Here is a 20,527-nt window from a genome sequence, read left to right on the forward strand (position 1 = left end):
TATTGATGATCCAATCTGCTGACTCTAACCTACACTAACAAGAGTGATCAGCAAGGATATAAAAAGACTGGGACTCTATTTCTCTCTCTCTCTCTCTCTCTCTCTCTCTCTCTCTCTCTCTCTCTCTAAGACTTAAAGTATAAAAAATATCAAAATAGTTTTATACTGTACTTATAGAAATTATTTTGATTATACATTCTAATAGCTTAAAGCCATTTAGTGGCTTAAAGTCAATGTTTGTGCCCAAATTCCTTAATTTTAGAACACAGTCCAAGAAGGGAGCCCTGAGAAATTTCTGAGGGTTTGTGAGAAAACTCCAAGAAAACAAGGCAAGTTTCTTGTGATCTGATTTTCTTCTAAATCACATAATTGCTATTAGAAAGTGCTTTTTAAAAATACCTTTATTTAATTTAGAAACAATCTTATTTTACATATCAATCCCAGTTCCCTCTCCCTCCCATTCTTCTATGCCCCCTGTAATCCCCCCATCCACCCCAACAACTCCCCAGGGAGGGTGAGGCTTCCATGGGGGATCATCAAAGTCTATCATCTCATTTGGGGGCAGGACATTGGCCCTCCCCTGTGTATCTAGGTTGAGAGATTATCCCTCCATGGGGAATGGGCTCCCAAAGCCCATTTGTGCACTAGGTATAAATACTAGTTCCACTCTCAGGCTTCCTAACTGAAACCTAAATTAAGAGAGCCTGGATTGGTCCAATGCTGGTTCCCCAGCTGTCCGACTGGAGTAAGTGAGCTCCCACCTGCTCAGGCCAACTGTTTCTGTGGGTTTCTCCAGCATGGTCTTGACCCCTTTGCTCATCCTTCTTCCCTCTCTACAAATAAGATTGATGACTTCCTTAAATTCCATCCTGGAGTCTTGATCCAGTAGCTGATGGAAGCAGAAGTAGACAATAACCACAGCTAAGCACTGAGCCAAACTCCTGGAATGTGCTTTTGTTATTGTCCCAGGTGTAGATAGAAGGGACTTTTTAATATTATTCTGCACAACTGGATGTTTATATTTGCTCATATGCATTTATGGAAAAACATGTTTTTCCCCTGTGCAATTTGTCATTCACATGGGGCTTGTCTGCCACATGCAGCTTTGCCATATGATTGTACACTTTACTAAAGTGACTCTTCTAACCCTCAGATTATAACTTCTCTGATGCCCTGAACAAACTTTGCTGTTGCATGAGACTACAGTCTGCCTCAGTTTTTGACTATACTCTCTCAGAGTCACACCTCCAGTTAGCGTGGTAAAGACCTCAAGCTGGTTCTTCATTTTGCTATTGTGATTAGTATGTAATCCTAGTTTCAAGGTTAAGTTTGTCATTCATTTACACCACTTATTTCTCAAGGGAACATCACATGAAGTTTTTTTTTCAGTCAAATCTGAAAAAATCATTTGAAAATTGTGTGCAATTTTAATGTTTGTTTATCTTCTCACCTTGAACTACATTAGTGAATTAGACCTAAAAACAATGATTTTAAAAAACCCCGAGGATCCCCCATAGAGGTCCTTACACTTCCTGGGGAGCAGAGGGGGGGTGGGGTGGGAGGGAGAGGGAGCAGGGATTAACATGTGAAGCAGGCTTGTTTCTATTTTGAACTAATAAAAAAATTTTTTAAAAAATCCTCTGGAAATTATTCTTTATCCCACAATAAATATATCATTCAATCTCCAATATAAAAATGGGACTTTTTTTTTCTTTTAAATGTAAAGAAACTGAAGCTCCTTATGTTAATACACACACACACAAACACAGACACCATGCCATGGACCATCCCAGCCAGTTATGGGAGTCCCTGGGATGAGGGTCCTCAAAGAATAGGTGGGTAAGGATTTGGCAGTGACAAACAGAAACAAACACAGAGGCAGTTTGAATCTGAGTGTATTTTTCAGTTCTCAAGCCATGTTTTTTATTGAGATATTTTCTCATGGGTTGTTTTTGTTAAGCAAACCCAAACATATGACATTATTGTTACTTGGTATAGTAACGCAGAAATCCAAAACATAGATTCATCCAGGGTTAACCATATTTGTCTTAAATCAAATTTTTAAAAAATTATGGTCAGTTATTGTTTAACATCTATAATCCAGTTCTTGTGAGATTTTTGAGATATTGAGATATTTTAACTATTTCAACTATTTCTTATTAAAAGCTTTGTTACCAGATACTTAAGCCTACCCTCAAGGACAAATGAATGGCCATGTGAAAACTTATCATTGGGAAAGTTTTTGCTATTTGTGCTTATGTGAATGACATGAATGATTTTGAAAGCCCTGGTTTTTCCTGAGATGAGGTCATGTCTAGTGGCCCCACCTCAGGATATGGGTTTCTTATCTATTTCTTTTGTTTCAAATGTCAACATAGGCTTCTAGGAATATTTTGTTAATGTCGAGATAAAAAGGAATAGAAGAACAAACAGAAATTTCCATGAGAATCATAGCCCAATATTTTTATCCAGCTGAGAGTTCCACAACCATTTCTAGGAGACCTCCTTTTAAAGTTATCATCTCAGTCTGTGGAACTTGTCACACAGAATCCACTGGATTTGGTGTGGCAAACACACACACAAATCATAAAATTAAACTCAGTAAAGTGAATTTTGATTTTGAGTTCTTTGATTAAGCTTTTGTTTTGTTGCTGCCTGTCTGCCTTGCTCGCTTGTATGTTTTTGGTTTTTTGGTTTTGTTTGAGACAGAGACTTACTATATAAACCTGTATATCCTGGAACACAGTAAATAGACCAGACTGGCATCAAACTAACAAAAATCTTCCTTCCTCTGTCTCCAGACTGCTGGATTTAAATGTGTGAGCCCCCAAAACAAACAACTCTATTTTAATAAAATACTATTTTATTTTTTAATTATCGTATAATTACAGCATTTCCCCTTCACTTTTCATCTTCTAAATCTTATCCCTCTTCATTTTTTTCAAATCTGTGGCCATTTCCTTCATAAATCATTGTTACATGATTAACTAATACATGTTACATGTGTAACAGCCACACACATGTATATGTTTGTAAATGTATAAGAACAACCTCCTCATATTTTTGTGAGATTCCTTATCTGATGAAAGTGATAAACTACACCTATAAAATTTGTTTATTTTTACACTTAAAATACAAATTCTTTATAATATAATTCTGCACATTAAAAACATGCCATTTGTTTGTTAATACAGTGTTAGTTTACAATTTCTTTTCCTTGTAAATTTTCATCTAGAATATAACACTAGATTCTTTTTGTTGGCATATTCTTTGTGTGTTTCTACCACTGTAGAGGAGGGATATCACTTCTTCACTTTATGCCTTCTAGATTAATGGAAAGGAGCTACACTTAAATTTTAAGGGTCAGAGTTTTCTTGTATCTCAGTTAGAATCGCCTAAGGGATTCTTTCCACTGCAGAATTTTCACATTCAATCATAGCATACTCGGAGGGTATTTGTCATGGTCTTGACAGGTTGGATAAATGGTTAGTTAAAGCCAGGGGTGAAGGTCAATAGGGACAAGACTGGGGTAGCTAAATAAAAAGCCAACTATCAGTTATAACTGACCTGTTATGGAATGACTAGTTAAGTTCAAACAGAGCAGAATAGCAACTGGCAGGTAATAGTTTTACAACCATGAATTTTGACATGGCAGTAATAGGCAATTAAAAGCACAACTATTTTTGTAGAGCTAACATAAAGGTATGAAAGCCTCTTTTCATCTTCCCATCATATTTATAGTTGACGCAACCACATTAATAAAGCAAATTATAAAGCGTGTAACAAAATCAAGGCACTAGAGAAAATAAAAAGAGCAAATGTTGCAACACTCACAATACTCTGCTTGCCCAAAATACTAAATATTGGAAACATTACCCTTGCTAGAAAAAGAAATCTGCTGATGGGTCTCCTAAGAGGAATGGTCATGGGTTCCAGTGTGAAGTACTTGTTAGCATGTCTTTCAATATTAAAATATAAACTCTTGATTTTTTCCTGAAAAAAAATTACAAATACATTTTAATTCTTAAAATCCAGGAATACATATGTAATTATTATTTAAAATAATAACAATTTTAAATATCTGCTTCATATGTTTCATTTTTCCATACATTTATTGCAGGTTTTATTTAGGCAGGTATAGAGTTCAAAACTGTAATATCAATACATTAATTAAAACTATTTTATTTACACAAAAAATTCATGAGTAAATTAGATATTCCCTTCTGATTCAAAATATTCTTCTAGAATTCAGTAAGTGCCAGTGTGAAGATATAATATTCAAAACTCATGGAATCATCCACATAGTCATTAAAATTTTGTTAATGACAGCATCTTAAGCAGTTCCCAAGCAGTATGAAACTGCCTGTGAAATTAATGCCTTTCTTTAATCTGTTTAGTTTTTAATTTTCAATAATGAATAACAAATTTAAAACATTTTCTCACAATGCAGTTATTCCCTTGAACTTATATCTTGATGAAAGCAACCAATGCTGTCAGTTCATTCTCTCCTGCAGATAGTCCACTGCTACGGTGAATTACTTGTACTAACACAATCTTATTTCTAGGAACTATTGTTCTGAAAATCCTCATTTGAAATTTTTATAAATATGAATATGTACTCACTGCATAGCAATGTAACCAACATATTAAATTGAATGTGTAAGTAATTAGAAACCCAAGTTGAACAGAATATCAATAAGTAATTAAAGAAATTGTAAATGTCAGTCCATGCCAGAACTATAGTCATAGTATATGCTTATATTATTATAAACAAAAAAATTACTTTAAATATTCTAATTTAAAATGCTTTGTATATTTAATGGGTATTTTTCAGATATAATTTTATGTGGATTAGGAGTGGAATTGTGTTCATATTCTAATATGCAGACTAAAGTATTAAATATATTCTATTAAATAAAATGTCAAATAGTAAAGGCAGTATCTAGAATTACTGTATATTCTTCTTACTTCTATTTAGAAAGTTGTATTATGCCACCTAATCTTTTCAAATCTGCTTATAGGTAAAAGCATTTTATATTATCATATTATATAAATATAATTTCCATTTTTAAATTAAATGTATAAGATGTCTTATGATATTTACCCTTTGTTTGCAAAAGTTCAATAATTTCTATCAACTTTTGAATATTTGTATAAAAATTTAGTATTTTCCAACAACTTATTGTTGATTTTCAAATTATCTAAATAAATCTATTTGACCACTTTCCTTATTTCCTAATGTTTTTAAAACTTATCATTGATAACATCATATATAATTTCAACAAGAAATTCAAGTTTAGCATTATAGAAGGCAGGACATTAAAATAAAAGTAGAAAATTAAACTAGTTACAATAAATATTTTGTAGGCAATAATAAAATGTAGTTATGTATGCTTTTGAATATATATATATATATATAATGGAGATATTAATGAACATATTCGAAATAGATTTTATTATTTCCATCGGATTGATAATGATAAATACAATTTTATGTATATGTTACTAAATGAAAATAATGTTTTTTCCAACTATATTATAAAATAGAAGACATATTTAAATATTCTTTCTTTCTGAAAGGTAATGCTTTCAGAAATACTGTTTCTTAAATCAGAATGAGAGTTGAAATGCTTTGATTCCTGCTTTTTACTGAGACCTGGGTGGGATACATGACAGATACAGAGCATTTAGAGTTTTCTCATAAATGCTTTAAATGTTTGTATGAGGGATGTAACTTGTGGGGCATAGAGCCTGATCATGACACAGAGCAGTAGGCTGACATTACTAGTGTGGCATTGACTATACCAAGGAAATTGAAATAGATGTCATGGAGGCATGCTGCTTACAGGCCTGCTCTCTGTGGCTTGCTCAACATGCTTTTTTTTTATTATTATTATAAAACTCATGTAAACCTGCCCAGCAGCGTCATCATACACAGCTGGGTTGGGGCTTCCCATGTCAGTCACCAATAAAGATAATCCTAGAGGCTCATATACACACTGAAATTATAAAGACATTATCTCTACTAAAATTCACTCTTCACAGTTAACTCTGAAAGAATTTTCCCAACCCTACATCTCACAGAGGGTTGACCTCCAAAACATACTCAGGAAGCACCAAAACACCAAATAACCCAATTAAAAATGGGATAAAGATCTAAATAGACATTTCTCAATAGTGGAATCTCAAACACCCAAAGGCACTTAAGAAATTGCTCAGCAACCTTAGACATCAGGAAATGCAAATCAAAACAACTCTGCAATACCATCTTACACCTGTCAGAATGGCTAAAATCAAAACTACCAATGACAGTATTTGCTGAAGAGGGTGTTGAGAAAGGAGAAAACTCCTCCATTGTGGATGGGAGTGCAAACTTGAACAGAAACTTTGGAAATCAGTATGGCAGTTTCTCAGGAAAATGGGAATCAATCTACTTCAAGACCTAGCAATTATACTCTTAGGCCTTTACCTAAAGACTGTAGATTTCTACCACAAGGACATCTGTACAACTATGTTCATAGTAGCATTATTTGTAGAAGGCAGAACCTAGAAGCATCCTTGATGCCCCTCAACCAAAGAATGGATAAAGAAAATGTGGTACATTTATACAATGGAGTAATACTCAGTGAAAAAAAATGACTTCTTAAAATTGGCATGTAAATGGATGGAACTAGAAGAAACCATCCTGAGTGAGGTAACCTAGTCACCTAAAGACAAGCATTGTAAGTACTCACTCAGGCATGGATATTAGACATAGAGCAAACAACTGCTTGGGTAGTCTATGGGGCCCTGGCAGTGGAAACAGTATTTATCCCTAGTTCATGAACTGGGTTTTTTGATATCCCTATGGAGGGATACTCTTTCAGCGTAGATACATGGGGGAGGGCCTATGTCCTGCCCCAAATGATGTGGCATATTTTAATGATCTCCCACCTCACCCTTCCTGAGAAGTAGATGGTTGAAGGAAGGCAGGGAGACGGAACAGGGGTTGAGATGTAAAATGAGACTTTTTAAAACTGATATTTGAATTCTGTCACAAACCAATATGAACTATTTCCATATCATCAAGGCTTTAAAGAGAGATACCATGCTTAATAAGAAAAAAAAAAAAGAACTACACAGGAGGGAAAAAACCCTATTTGGTCCTGTACTTATATAGTCTCCTTCATTATCATTATGTAGTTCTACTTTTTAGTATAAACTTCAATAACTCGTTGCCTTATTTATAAATTATCAATTTTTACAATTTATTTCTCTGCACAGAGATATTATATATGTTATCTATCTGTGGCTCTGCTCTGCTTATTTTATTCTTCCTTCTTGCTTCATTCCTTGTTCTTGTCATACTGTGATGGGGGATGAGCTTTTGTATATGTGTTTCTCTTATTGCTTGATGAATAAAACACTGTTTGGCCAATAGAAGCAGGAAGACAGGTGAGGCTGAGAGACAAGGAAAATGCTGGGGAGAGAGACAGAGAGGTGCTTCGGGAGCTGCCATGTAGCTACTAAAGGAGAAACAGGTCCCGGCATTCTCCAGTAAATCAAGACCATGTGGAATTACATATAATTAAGACAGAGCTAGCCAGTAAGAAGCCCTAGACATCAGCCAATAGTTTTATAATTAATACAGAGGCATCTGTGTGTTTATTTGGGGCTAAACAATTTTGGGACCAGACTAGAAAGAGACCGGCTACAACAGTGTCTTTCTCCTGAATTAAGTATCTCTTCCTTCTCTTCTCTCTCACTCTTCCTGTTGCATGCCCTTCCCCATTCCTTGTCGGAAATAAATAAATAAATAACCACTATGATAAGGAACTACTACATAAGCATATATCTTATTTTTCAAAGTAAAATTTCTGTATTTTTCTGTGCCTACACCAATGCACAAGTGTGATCTTCACTTTGACAGTCTCTTTAACGTACATAAACTTGTGGTTTTTAATTTTATACAAAATACATTTGTTTATAGACTAAATTCTTTGAAATAAATTATTGTGTAAATTAATAATTCTATAAATCCTACTAAATTTCTTATAATGTTTGAAATGCTTCCTAAAACTTACAATAAACAACACTAAGGAAAGAAGAGGGAGGGAGCCCGGGAGTCGGCCCTCCTCTCTTTTTCCTCAGGTTGCCACGGACATTCAGACCCAGCGTGCTTACTAAATGCAGCTGACAATCTTTCAAACAAGAAGCGTGTTCTGCTGGGAGAAACTGGCAAGGAAAAACTCCCTCAGTACTACAAAAACATCGGTCTAGGCTTCCAGATACCCTAATAGGCCATCGATGGCACCTACATAGACAAGAAATGCCCCTTCACTGGTAATGTCTCCATCCGAGGTCGGATCCTGTCTGGTGTTGTGACCAAGATGAAGATGCACAGGACCATTGTCATCCATCGGGACTATCTCCATTACATCCAAAAGTATAATCGCTCTGAGAAGCTCCACAAGAACATGTCTGTGCACCTGTCCCCATGCTTCAGGGATGTACAGATTGGCGACATTGTCACCGTGGGAGAGGGCAGGCCCCTGAGCAAGACTGTGCTCTTCAATGTACTCAAGGTCACTAAGGCTGCTGGCACCAAGAAGCAGTTTCAGAAGTTCTGAGAGTACTCTAGCTAACTCCCTGGAACAAATAAAGTTATTTTCCAGATTAAAAAAAAAAGTAAAGAAAAGTAAAGAAAAGAAAAGAAGATGCTACAAGGATTTTTAAAGTTGAGAATAATTTATGTTTCTATGAACAAACCAATGTAGTTCAGAACTGACATGTTTATACCTGTACAAATGCAAAATAAAAGTTTAATGTGAGTAGAAAAATGGTTTTAATTTCTGTATACTACCACCTCAATACACTAAACCATGAATATTTTTACAGTAATCAAAGTACAGCTAATGCTACCATTTGTGCACACACACAAATACAAACACACACACAATTCATGAGTATTTTGTTAGAAATATTTTTAGCCATAATATATAAGCTTATACTTGAAATTTTACTTTTTATTTGTTGTACACACACACACACACACACACACACACACACTCACAAACACACACACACACACACACACACACACACACACACACACACACACACACGATAATGTAGTACTAGTAAGGAAATATCTTACATATCAATAGCTGCAGCAACTTTTCCAGATTCTGTAATATTTGAGTCAAATTAGTTATTTTAAATTGATTCTGCTGGCTAATATTCCAATTTAGTCTATTTTTAAAATAATGTACTGGCCTTTTACAAATAAAAGAGTGAAATATGGTTTTTACCTATGTAAAAATTATTAGAGAATGTCATAATGTGTTTTTTAATGAGGATTAGAATATGGCAATAACTGGTTGGGATACATTTAGTAAATGCTTCTATTCTTATAGGTCTTATATGTCTATTTAAATTGTTTATCCTGTCTTCATTTAAAATTGGTATATAGTATCTGTTAAGAAAATTGTCCATTTTTATATTTTTCAATTTTTATAGTAGAGGTTTTTGAAGTAAGACCAAATGATTCTTTGGATTTTCTAAATGTCTATATTATGTCCCTCTTTTTGTTTCTAATCTGCTTAATTTGAATATTCCTTTTTCTGTTTTTTAGTTTGGATAAGAGTTAGTCTATCTTGTTATTTTCTCAAAAAACTGTCTTTGTTTAATCGATTCTTTGTGTTGTTCCCTTTGCTTTTATTTTATTGATTTCAGTCTTCAGTTTGATCATTTAGTGCCACCTACTCCTCTTGGGTGTTTGCTTCTTTTTTGCTGTAACACTTTCAAGTGTGCTATTCAACAGTTAGTATAAGATCTTTAATTTCTTTAGGAAGGTACTTGGGACTAAGAACGTTTCCCATAACACAGCTTTCATTTTTGTCCCACAAGTTTGGGTATGTTGTGCATTCATTTTCATTGAATTCTAGGATGTCTTTAATTTTTTTTTTAATTTCTGCCTTGAACAACTTGTCATTCAGTAGAAAAAATTTTGGTTATCATTAGTTTGCGGGCTTTCTGTTTTTGTTTTTGTTTGTTTGTTTGTTTGTTTTTTCTGTTGGTGAAGCCCATTTTTATTCCATGGTGGTGTAATAGGATGAAGGGGGTTATTTCAATTTTCCTTTATCAGTTAAGACCTGTTTTTTGTCTAAGAATACATGATGTGCTAAGAAGAAGGTATGTTCTTTTGTGTTTGGGTAAAATGTTCATTGGATATCTGTTAGGTCCATTTTGTTTACAACATCTAGTAACTCTGATATTTCTGTGTTTTGCTTTTCTTTGGATGACAAGTCTATTGTTTTTCATGGAACATGAAGTTTACCACTATTAATGTGAGTGTTGATGTGTGATTTAAACTTTAGTAATATTTATTTTACAAATGTGGTTTACCTGTATTTGGGGCATAGAAGCTAAAAATTGATATTTCATTTTGGATTTTTACTTAGATGACTATCAACTGAGGTATGGATAAGAAAATGTGATGCATTTACACAAAGGCATATTACTAAGCTGTTAAAAAAATAACATCACGACATTTTCAGGCAGATGTCCTGCAAATGGACACATTTGCAGTGTCCATTTAGGTCTGTGTTTCAAAACATTAGTCTTAATATATGATACTTTGTAGAGGTAGCTACTAAGAAATACAGCATGCTTGAAGATGTAGGATCTTTGAGAATTAATCATGGAAAAGGATTACATGCAATCTATCTTTATCATCTGTCATTCTATATTTCTGTCATTTATCGTCAATCTATAGCCCTAACTCTCTACCTGTCTACCTGTAACATTCTCTTACTTTGATTACAGTAAGGAAAGATATTTTACCATACTACATCCCATAAAGCACTACACTACAATATGTGCAAAAGCAGAGACACATAATAGTATGCACTACAAGATCTGAAACTATGAATCAAAGTATCTCCCCATCCTTGTGTGTATGAATGTGTGTGTGTGTGTGTGTGTATGTGTGAGAGTGCATTCTAGCACATGCATAGTCAAAAATATGAGGGAAAACATGGGTGTCATGCCTTAAGTTACATCTGCAATTTAAAGAAGTTTCTAATTCTTAACTGGAATAGGCCAAATAAGTTATGCTACCAAGGTAGCTAGCTGCAGAAAAACTTTACCTGCCTCCACAGTGCTTAGATTACAAGCACATCACAACACCCAGCTTTTAAAGGAGGACCTGGGAACCTAACAGCTTTTGCTTGTATGCAGTACTTTACAGACAGAGTTATATCAATACTGTGATTTCCCATACATCAGTTGCTTCTGCTACAATTTACAGTAACAGAAACCAGACTAACACAAATCAATAACACTGAGAGTAGGGTTATTGGTGTGTCTATAATGTTTACTTAGTTTGGAATCCCTTGGAATTGACTTTCTAAAATAATTTTGAAAATACCAAAGAAGTAGAGAAATAATAGAAGAATGCATGGTGATCCAACATATGGAAGTCTCAGATAGCTGTAATACTGGCAGAAAGTCACAGTATAATTATATTCATGAAATTTGTGATGAAATTTAGGATGAAACAGTCAACAGGCTTAGAAGGCATTCACCATGAATAGTGTGCAAGGACTCATCTTTTTCTTTTGATGACCTCAGACATAGTGAAAGAGTTAAACTGAAGATTCTAATTGCATACCTGCTGAAGAAAATTTCTAGGTAACAAACTATAAATATAACAGTAAAGATATAACATTATGTTCCCAACCATAGTTAACAGGGTGTTTGTCTTAGTAATGGTGGATATAATTGTGATAAAACACCATGACAAAAAGCAGCTTGGGGAAGAAAGTGTTTATTCCACTCACATTGCCATATATAAGAGTTCAAAATCATAAAGAGTAGGAACTCAAAAAAGGCAGGAACTTGGAGACAGGAGCTGAGACAGAGGCCATACTAATTACTGGCTTCACTCATCATCACATTCTCAACCTGATTTCTTATATAACCCAAATCCAATACCTAGGATGGCACCACCAAGTGTGGGCTAGGGCTTCCCCCAACTTAAAAAAATGCCTTACAGCCATATACTATGGAAGCATTTTCTCAATTGAAGTTCACATCTTTCAGATAACTCTAGTTATGTCATGTTGACATAAGACTGGGCTTCACAGCAAAAAAAAATATGATCAGATAATAGAAATTTTTGTTTGGCAAAAATATATTATTTATTTTTCTAAAGGTAGAGTGGACCAAAGGAGCTATGACCTGTAAATTGCTCTTGTGGTAACCACATGTGAACCTAGCATGATAGGCTATTGCTCTGCCAAAGAATTCCAGCTTGAAACTTAAAATCAAATATGTGATAAAGCTGATTGATTTCAAACACTTTCCAAGGTAGTCCATTGGGGAGAAAGACAGACTGTAATCTGTTCATTCAGCAATCCTTTGGGAACTAACCTAAGATTGACTGGATACCTGCATTTGTTGATGCTTTGGTTCAATAGATCCCAGCTGCAGCCATTGATGACAGCAATCCTTGGCAAGGTCAGTGTTTTGTTAACTTTGAAGGTAAACAGAGTGCAAAAATTAGTGGATCATGGAAGCTTCCACTGAGATTCCAGAGGAAAGCTTGGGAGTGCACACCGTGTATATCCTCAGCTGTATCCCCCAGGGAGCACCATCACAGGGCAATGCTCAGAGCTCTGCACTATAGCAACAACAAAGCCCCAAGAGACTTAGAGGAGCTATGGTTTGTTTCAGGCTTTTGTTTCCTTGTTCCTCACTTCAGAGACAAGAATTGTGACCTTATGTCACTCTATTGTGGCTTGCTGGCATGTAACATGCTTTTGATTTCTTAAAGGGATTGCAGCTAACAGTTTACCTGAATCTCAGAGGATACTTTAGACTTGGCCTGTTCAGAAATGCTGGCAGATAGACTGAATGCACTTTGAACCATGAGACAGACATGAATCTTCATGGGTCAGAGGCAGAATACAATTTTGGAACAAACACATTCTCTAAAGTACCATGTGTTCATTCAAATAAAACAAGAATTTTATAAATGTATAATTATACTTAAAGTATTTAATATGCCTGCATACTTCTGTGAATTTAAGAAAGACAAAATTGGTCAAATAGGAATTATGTATTTGATTTCTACAATATTATGAGCATAATTAATTTTATAAACAGACTCCTAAATACTTTCATAAAAACTATTTAGCAGCAAAGCAAAAACAAATTTTATTGCATGAAAAAGAGATATATTTAAAAATACACAAACTCAACCATTCCTGGGGATATGTCCTCTTCCATATGATTGCTTCAATTTTTGTAAGCATTTTCAGACATAGAAGTAATGTCGACATAATTGAATTTCTGATGCCTAGAAAGGTATTAAAGAAAAAAAGCATAAATAAACATAAATCCTTAATTAAATACACTTGAGAAAATAATTGTCTCTATTAATAGTAACATCAATGATACACCATTTTTTGATCATTTTGCAAATACTAATAAATAACAGCTAAACAGATGAGTTACCTTGTGATTTTATGTGAAAATATTCTTCATGTTGCATGTCCTCTCAGTTATCACCATTTTTTTTTCTTTTCTGGTTTCTTGAGACAGGGTTACGCTATATTGATTTATACCCTATCCTGGTACTCGATCTGTATACCAGGCTGGCCTCAAACTCACAGAGTTCCACCTGCTTCTGCCTCCTGAGTGCTGGGATTAAAAGTGTGCACCCCCAACACTTGGCATGTTATTATCCTATTTTCTCCTCTTCTTCACCTCCATCTTCCCTCATCTTCCTTTTGTTTTGTTCAAAATTGTGCACTTGGCAAGATGCCACTCCGACCTTCTCATGGGTTCCATTTTTTGAAAGATTGTAGACATTACACTCAATTGTACAGGAAGTTATTATATTTATCCTTGGAGTAACTTTCAACTATGTGAACCCCTGTTCATTTACTATATCAAGGAAAATCAATGGCCTAGAGAAAAAAAAAAACATTTCAAGTTAATCAACCTTTTGGTGGCAGCTAAAAATCATGCATGTTTTAAACTTCCAATTTAGCAAAAAAAATTAAGATATTCTTTAAAAATATTTCTAAACTCTCTAATGTAAATCTGAAATATAATATGTATGAATTTACAATGTAAATAAAAAATACTTAATTTTCTGCCATTAAATATTCACAGAAGATGTTTATCTATACAAAAATGAAGTATTATATTCACACAACTTCAGTAAACCAAGAAGATATAGTTAAAATTATATTAGATTACATTGTTTGTTAAAAGTATTTTCAAATACCCTTCATTTGAACTGTTCCAAAAATATTATACTAAACTACAAAAAAAATAGAATGCAGGGGAGAATATATAGACACTCTGAAATTATACTTTAAATAATTTAAATGACAGAGTTCTGTAATGAAGTATTTTTGAAAGTTCTAGACATTATGTTAATTATTTTATATTATCCTATGGTTGTTACATAGGTAAAAAAAAGTGGTTTTTTAAATTATATATGGGAATAAAAGAAAAAGTTCACCAAAGGAATCATGCTAATTTGCATTCAAATCATTAACTAAGTGAAAATAATAAAACTTAGGGTAATGGAAGCATCTATAATTAATATTTCCACAAAGTTCTCTATTAGATCATAAGAATTCAGAAGAAAATCATAGCAAATGCCACTATTCCATAATAGAAGAAATGCAAAGCGTGGAAAATGTAAAGGCTTGAAAAACTTGTATACATACTAAGAACTATTAGGTTGATTATGAACTCTTAATATCTAAAATATCACTCTCAAAAGAATACAATTAAATATTATAAATAGCACACATTCAAATTCATGTGACAGGCAAAAGCAGAAAAATATAACAACAAAAATATAATAAGCATCAAACTAAAAAAGTTGTAAGGTGAAGCATTTCTTATTGAGTTTCTTATGTATGTATGCATGTGTATAAATCATAAATACATATATGCAAATTTAGATTTAAAACTGAATTATTGATTGTATATTCAATTTTCAAATATTTTCTACTTCTGTGATGCATCAGAGTGAAGTTTTGTTATTATCTTATTCAGGATAGTCAGTAATAGAAAAATGAAAGCAAAATCAGTTTTTAAAAGACAACCACGTTTAAGCCGTCACCTAATTTACGGGTAGTTATGAAGTTCTTGGACAGTGAGAAACCCTTTTCAGTAAAGAAACCAACTTCAGAAAGTGGTGTGAAGGAAATGCTTTTAAGACCTCAAAGCAGTAGCCACATGGAACAAAAGGCTGAATGGTGAGGGTTCTGTGTGATGTTCACATTGAAGTTCCCTCTTTATAGCTCAGCAGATCAAATGTGATGAGCCACTCGTTACACCACTTGTCACTGAATAAAAGGATATCAGCTTTCACTTTCACAAGTCAAAGAACCAAATTGTTCTGCTTTTATAAGTACCCTGGGGATTAAAGTTTAGGATTTTTTGAAAAAGGGACATTTAGCAACCTCCTAACTCCTACTATCAGTTATGACTTGTGTGCAATTAGTGTCTGGACAGGATAGACTTCTTTAAAACCTCCTTAAATTGTCAGATCACAGAGACATTGCATCAAGACATCAAAAACAGCAAATGATGAAATTTTGTTTTGAAAAAAATATGAATAACCACATTTATCCATTATCTCTGATTTCTAAATTTGTCAGATGAACAAGACCAACATCACCTTCCAATATTTTGGCAAGATTGATTTTTATTTACTTCTTTACGTTATCCATTCTGAGTTTGTGTTCTAAATATGGTTAAGATAATTTAGCAAACCACCAATTATGAAGTACACTATGACTTTAGCAGTTTTTTTTCTTCTTTATCGATTCCTTTCTCTCACTGACTGTTCTGTTTTCTGCTTGACATTCTGATGATCCTTAAACATGGCAAAAGTTATTCATCTGAGGGAATTAGTTCAGGTTTTATCATTTGTTTAAAATGCTTTCTACCAATAAAATATTGTGACCTACATCTCACCACTTCACTCTTATTTTTTGGATATCATTATTTTCAATAAAAGGTTTTTATATATAAAGGCTTATGTAGAATTTCTAATTTCCTATCTTCGGTATTCCTGCCTTGCTTCTTTTTCTCCAAGATATTTAGTACCTCTAACAGAATAACTATGTGACCTCCTTTGCTTACTACTTAATATAGTTCTCTCATTTCCAGAAAACATCCCCATTCTGCTATGGATATTTAGTGTTGACCATGTTAGCCCCTGCCAGAACAGACCAGCAAAAGGGGACAATAGCAGCAAAAAGATCATAAATTTAATTCTCTTGAAGAATGCATATTTCCATGGACACAAGACTTATATACAGAATATTTGGTAAACAAGGGACTGGCTACCACTGTGCTGTGAAAATGAAATAAAATTCAATACATCATCTCTGTTTAATGGCCCATATCTTTAATTCCAGCACTTAAATTTCACTGTATCTCTATAAGTTCAAAGCCAGCCAGGTCTCTATAGCTAATTTGCTGCCCAATAGTGCTAAATGTGCCCTTTCTTTAAAGAAAATAAAAGTTAATTATTGTTGCACTCATGAACACGTTATTTAGAGGGATTAAAAAGTAAACACCTTATATTTTTGGTTGTGAGCCTAGCCTTTAACGGCTGAGCTATCCCTCCAGCCCTGAAATAGTGCATATTCATACAACAAGGACATATGGTCAACCGTGTTAATAGCAGCATTGTTTGTAATAGCCAGAACCTGGAAACAGCCTAGATGCCCTTCAACTGAAGAATGGATAGAGATAACGAGGTACAATTAGACAATGGTGTACTACTCAGCAGAAAAAAGCAATGGAATCTTGAAATTCGCAGGCAAATGGTTGGAACTAGAAGAAACCATCCTGAGTGAGGTAAACCAGTCACAAAAAGACAAACATGGTTTGTACTCACTCATATATGAATTTTAGACATAGAACAAAGGATTACCAGCCTGTAATCCTCTTCACCAAAGAAACTAGGAAACATGAAGGACTCTAAGGGATAAATGGATGCCAGGAATGGGAAGTGGCATGAATTCCTGAGCTAAGTGGGAGTATGAAGGTAGGGCAGAGGGAGCTACCACAATAAGAGCAGGAAAAGAGGAGTAAAGGAGAGGAAATGGAGGAGCAGAAATATTGAGTCGGGGGAAGAATAGAGGAGAGAGAGCAGGATGAGAGATACCATATTAGAGGGAGCCACTATAGGTCCGAGAAGAGATCTGGAACTAGGGAGATGTCCTGAGACCTACAAGAATGACACAAACAGATAATCCAGGCAATGGTGGAGAGGATAAACTAAAAGCCCTTCCCCTAAAATGAGATTGATGACTACTCTTTATGCCATCCTAGAGCCCTTATCCAGTGGCTGATGGAAGCAGAAACACATCCACAGATATGCACTTAGCACTTAGCTGAAATCTGGAATTTAGTTGAAGAGAGGGAGGAATGAAGATCGAAGGGGTCTGTACCAGGTTAACCTGAACAAGGGTGAGCACATCGACCCCAGATGCTGTCTGGAAGGCCAGTACAAGACTGATCCAGACCCCTGAACATGGATGTCAATAAGGAGGCCTCTGTACTCCAGGGAGCCTCTGGTAGTGGACTGGTATTTTTCCCTGGTGTAAGAAGGGACTTTGAGAGCTCATCCCAAGGGAAGGGATACACTCTGGTCCTGGACACATGGGAAGGGCCCAGGCTCAGCACAGGAAGATTTGTTGGACTTTTCAGAGCCCCTCTTGAGGGCCCTACCCTGTCTGGGGAGTGGAGGGTGGATGTTGTAGAGGGTAGGTCGTGGGTGGGGTCTGAGGGATGGGGATGAGGGGAGGGAGAGGGAGAAGGGACTTACATGTGAAACATGCTTGTTCCCTAAATTGAACTAATAAATTTTTTTAAAGTAAACACCTAACATGATTTACAGTTTGAATAGTTAAACATAAAATAATTTTGATAATTTAACATAAAATTTTAAGGTAGAAAATGACATATATATGGATAAATAGTACAAATTGGTGAAATTAATATTAACAGATGAAATTCTTCAGGGCAGTATAACAGCACAGGCATATTTGTTAGAATACTTTCTCGTATTTGACAAATAGTTCTCTTGCATTTATTCATTCCTTGTATCTTGTATCAGAATTGAAACTGTTCTACCACTGCCAAAGGCTTATAATAATTTTTGCTGTTGATTTTTTTGTTTTATATGTTATAATTATTTTTATTATTTGTTAATTAATTTTTATTTAAATTAAAAACAATCTAAGTTTAAACACCAGTCCTAGTTCCTTCTCAATCCCATTTTCTCACCACCACCCCCCTTCATCTCCTCATACTATCATCCATCCACTCTTCAGGAAGGGTATGGCATCCCATGAGGGATCATCAAAGACTGCCACATTATTTGGAGCAGGACCTAGGCTGAGACAGTGTCCCTCCCTAGGGAAATGGTTCCAAAGTCCATTTATTCACTAGGTATGAATACTGGCTCCACTGCCAGATGCCCCACAGGCTGTCCAAATACCGCAACTCACACCCACATTCAGGGGGCCTGGTTCATTCAGTCTTATGCAGGTTCCTCAGCTATCAGTCTGAAGACCTCTGAGCTCCCACCTGCTCAGGTCAGCTGTTTCTTTGAATTTCCCAAGTATGGTATTGAACCCTTCATCACTCCTCTCTCTCTGCAACTGGATTCCAGGAGTTTGTCTCAGTGCTGAGGTGTGAATTTCTGCTTCTGATTCGATTAAATACTGGATGAAGGCTCTAGAATGGCACTTAAATAGTCATCAAACTCAATATGGGGTAATGGCATTTAAGGGAGCCTCTTTACTATTGCTTAGATTCTTAGGTGGGGAAATCCTTGTGGACTGCTGAAAATTCCCATAGTGCTAGGTTTCTCATCAAGCCCATATGGTCTCCCTATATTAAGGTATCACTTTCATTGGCCTCCTTCTCTGTTCTTCCCCCAACTCAACCTTCCTGTACCTTCATGATCTCCTCCCACATCCCCTTCTCTCCTCCTATTTCTCCTACCTCTCCCATGCTCTCGATTTACTCAGAATATCTTGTCCCTTTCCTCTTCTCAGGGGGTCCATGTATTTTTCTCTTAGAGTCCTCATTGTTTCCTAGCTTCTCTGGGTTTGTGGATTGTAGGCTGGTTATCTTTGCTCTATGTTTAGTATCCTCTTATGAATGACTGCATAATATGATTGTCTCTTTGTGTCTGGGTTACCTCATTCAGGATGGTTTCTTCTAGTTCCATTCATTTGCCTGTGAATTTCAAGATTTCATTTCTTTTTCACTGAGTAGTACTTCTTTGTGTAAATGTACCACATTTTCTTTATCCATTATTCAGTTGAGAGTCATCTAGGTGGCTTCCAGTTTCTGGTTAATATAAATAATGCTACTATGAACATACTTGAACAGATGCCTTTGTGGTATGAATGTGCATCCTTTGGGTATATAACTAAGAGTGGAATTTCTGCATCTAGATGTAGATTGGTTACCATTTTCCTGAGAAACTAACATGATGATTTCCAAAGTGGCTGTACAATTTCCACCAGCAATAGAGGAGTGTTCCCTTTTCTCCACATCCTCTCCAGCATAAACTGCCATTGGTATTTTTGCTATTAGTCATTCTGATAGGTATTAGATGATATCTCAGAGTTGCTTTGATTTGTATTTCTCTGATGACTAATGAGGTTGAGCAATTTCTTAAGTGCCATTAATCCATTTGAGATTCCTACATTGACTGCTTATAATTTTTAGCACATAGTACCTTGCTACATTTTCAGTTTCATATCTGCTTATATATGAAGGATTATTCCTAATGAAATATTTTATTATGTGAAGTAATATAAGTCAATCTATATATTTACAATTGATTTTATAGCATATTTTAAAAATAACTTACTGATTTTCAAGTAAATATTGAAGAAGTTATTTGACTCCCAGTGGTTGAGTTAAAGTCAATTGAACTATAATTTGTTAATTTGAAAAATCTGTTGAATTTTGGAAAATGAGTCAGGGTTACAACAGGAAGGACAGTTGTAGTGATATGAGTCACTGAAGTACCTAAATGTACATCCTTGTAACATAGAAATGTAATAATTTTTCATTTACATCATATTTATCAATTCTTTTGTACAGAACTGTAAGATGCCTAAAGCAGGGAATGTGTTTTCACAGGAATACTTATTTTAATATAGACAATCACTTTTTAAGCTCAACTCCACATATTGGCAGTTCTAAATTCCCTCTGGGTCCCAAAACTGTTAAAAATGTTTCTTCTGTCTTATGTATTTCCATGAATCTATATATTGCTATTTCCTTTTACAGGCTAATTAGAGAAGGAAGATTTATAAAGGCCCAGAAGTCAGATCAATACTACAAGAACATTTCAATTTGTTTCACTGGGTCACATGAGTGAGTCATGATCAAGAGTGAGAAAATTATTGTTGGAACTGTTCCCCCTGATAGATTAACACCCAGAAGGTTGAAACTTTGGATAAGCCACTGAACT

General features: G+C 34.9%; 1 pseudogene; it reads left to right on the plus strand.

Annotated features, from left to right (window-relative positions):
* The first annotated feature begins 7,880 nt into the window (after positions 1–7,880).
* LOC100758366 lies at positions 7,881–8,662 on the plus strand (annotated as a pseudogene).
* The last annotated feature ends 11,865 nt before the right edge of the window (positions 8,663–20,527 follow it).

The sequence above is a fragment of the Cricetulus griseus genome (assembly GCF_003668045.3).
Source record: "Cricetulus griseus strain 17A/GY chromosome 1 unlocalized genomic scaffold, alternate assembly CriGri-PICRH-1.0 chr1_1, whole genome shotgun sequence".
Lineage (NCBI taxonomy): Eukaryota > Metazoa > Chordata > Mammalia > Rodentia > Cricetidae > Cricetulus > Cricetulus griseus.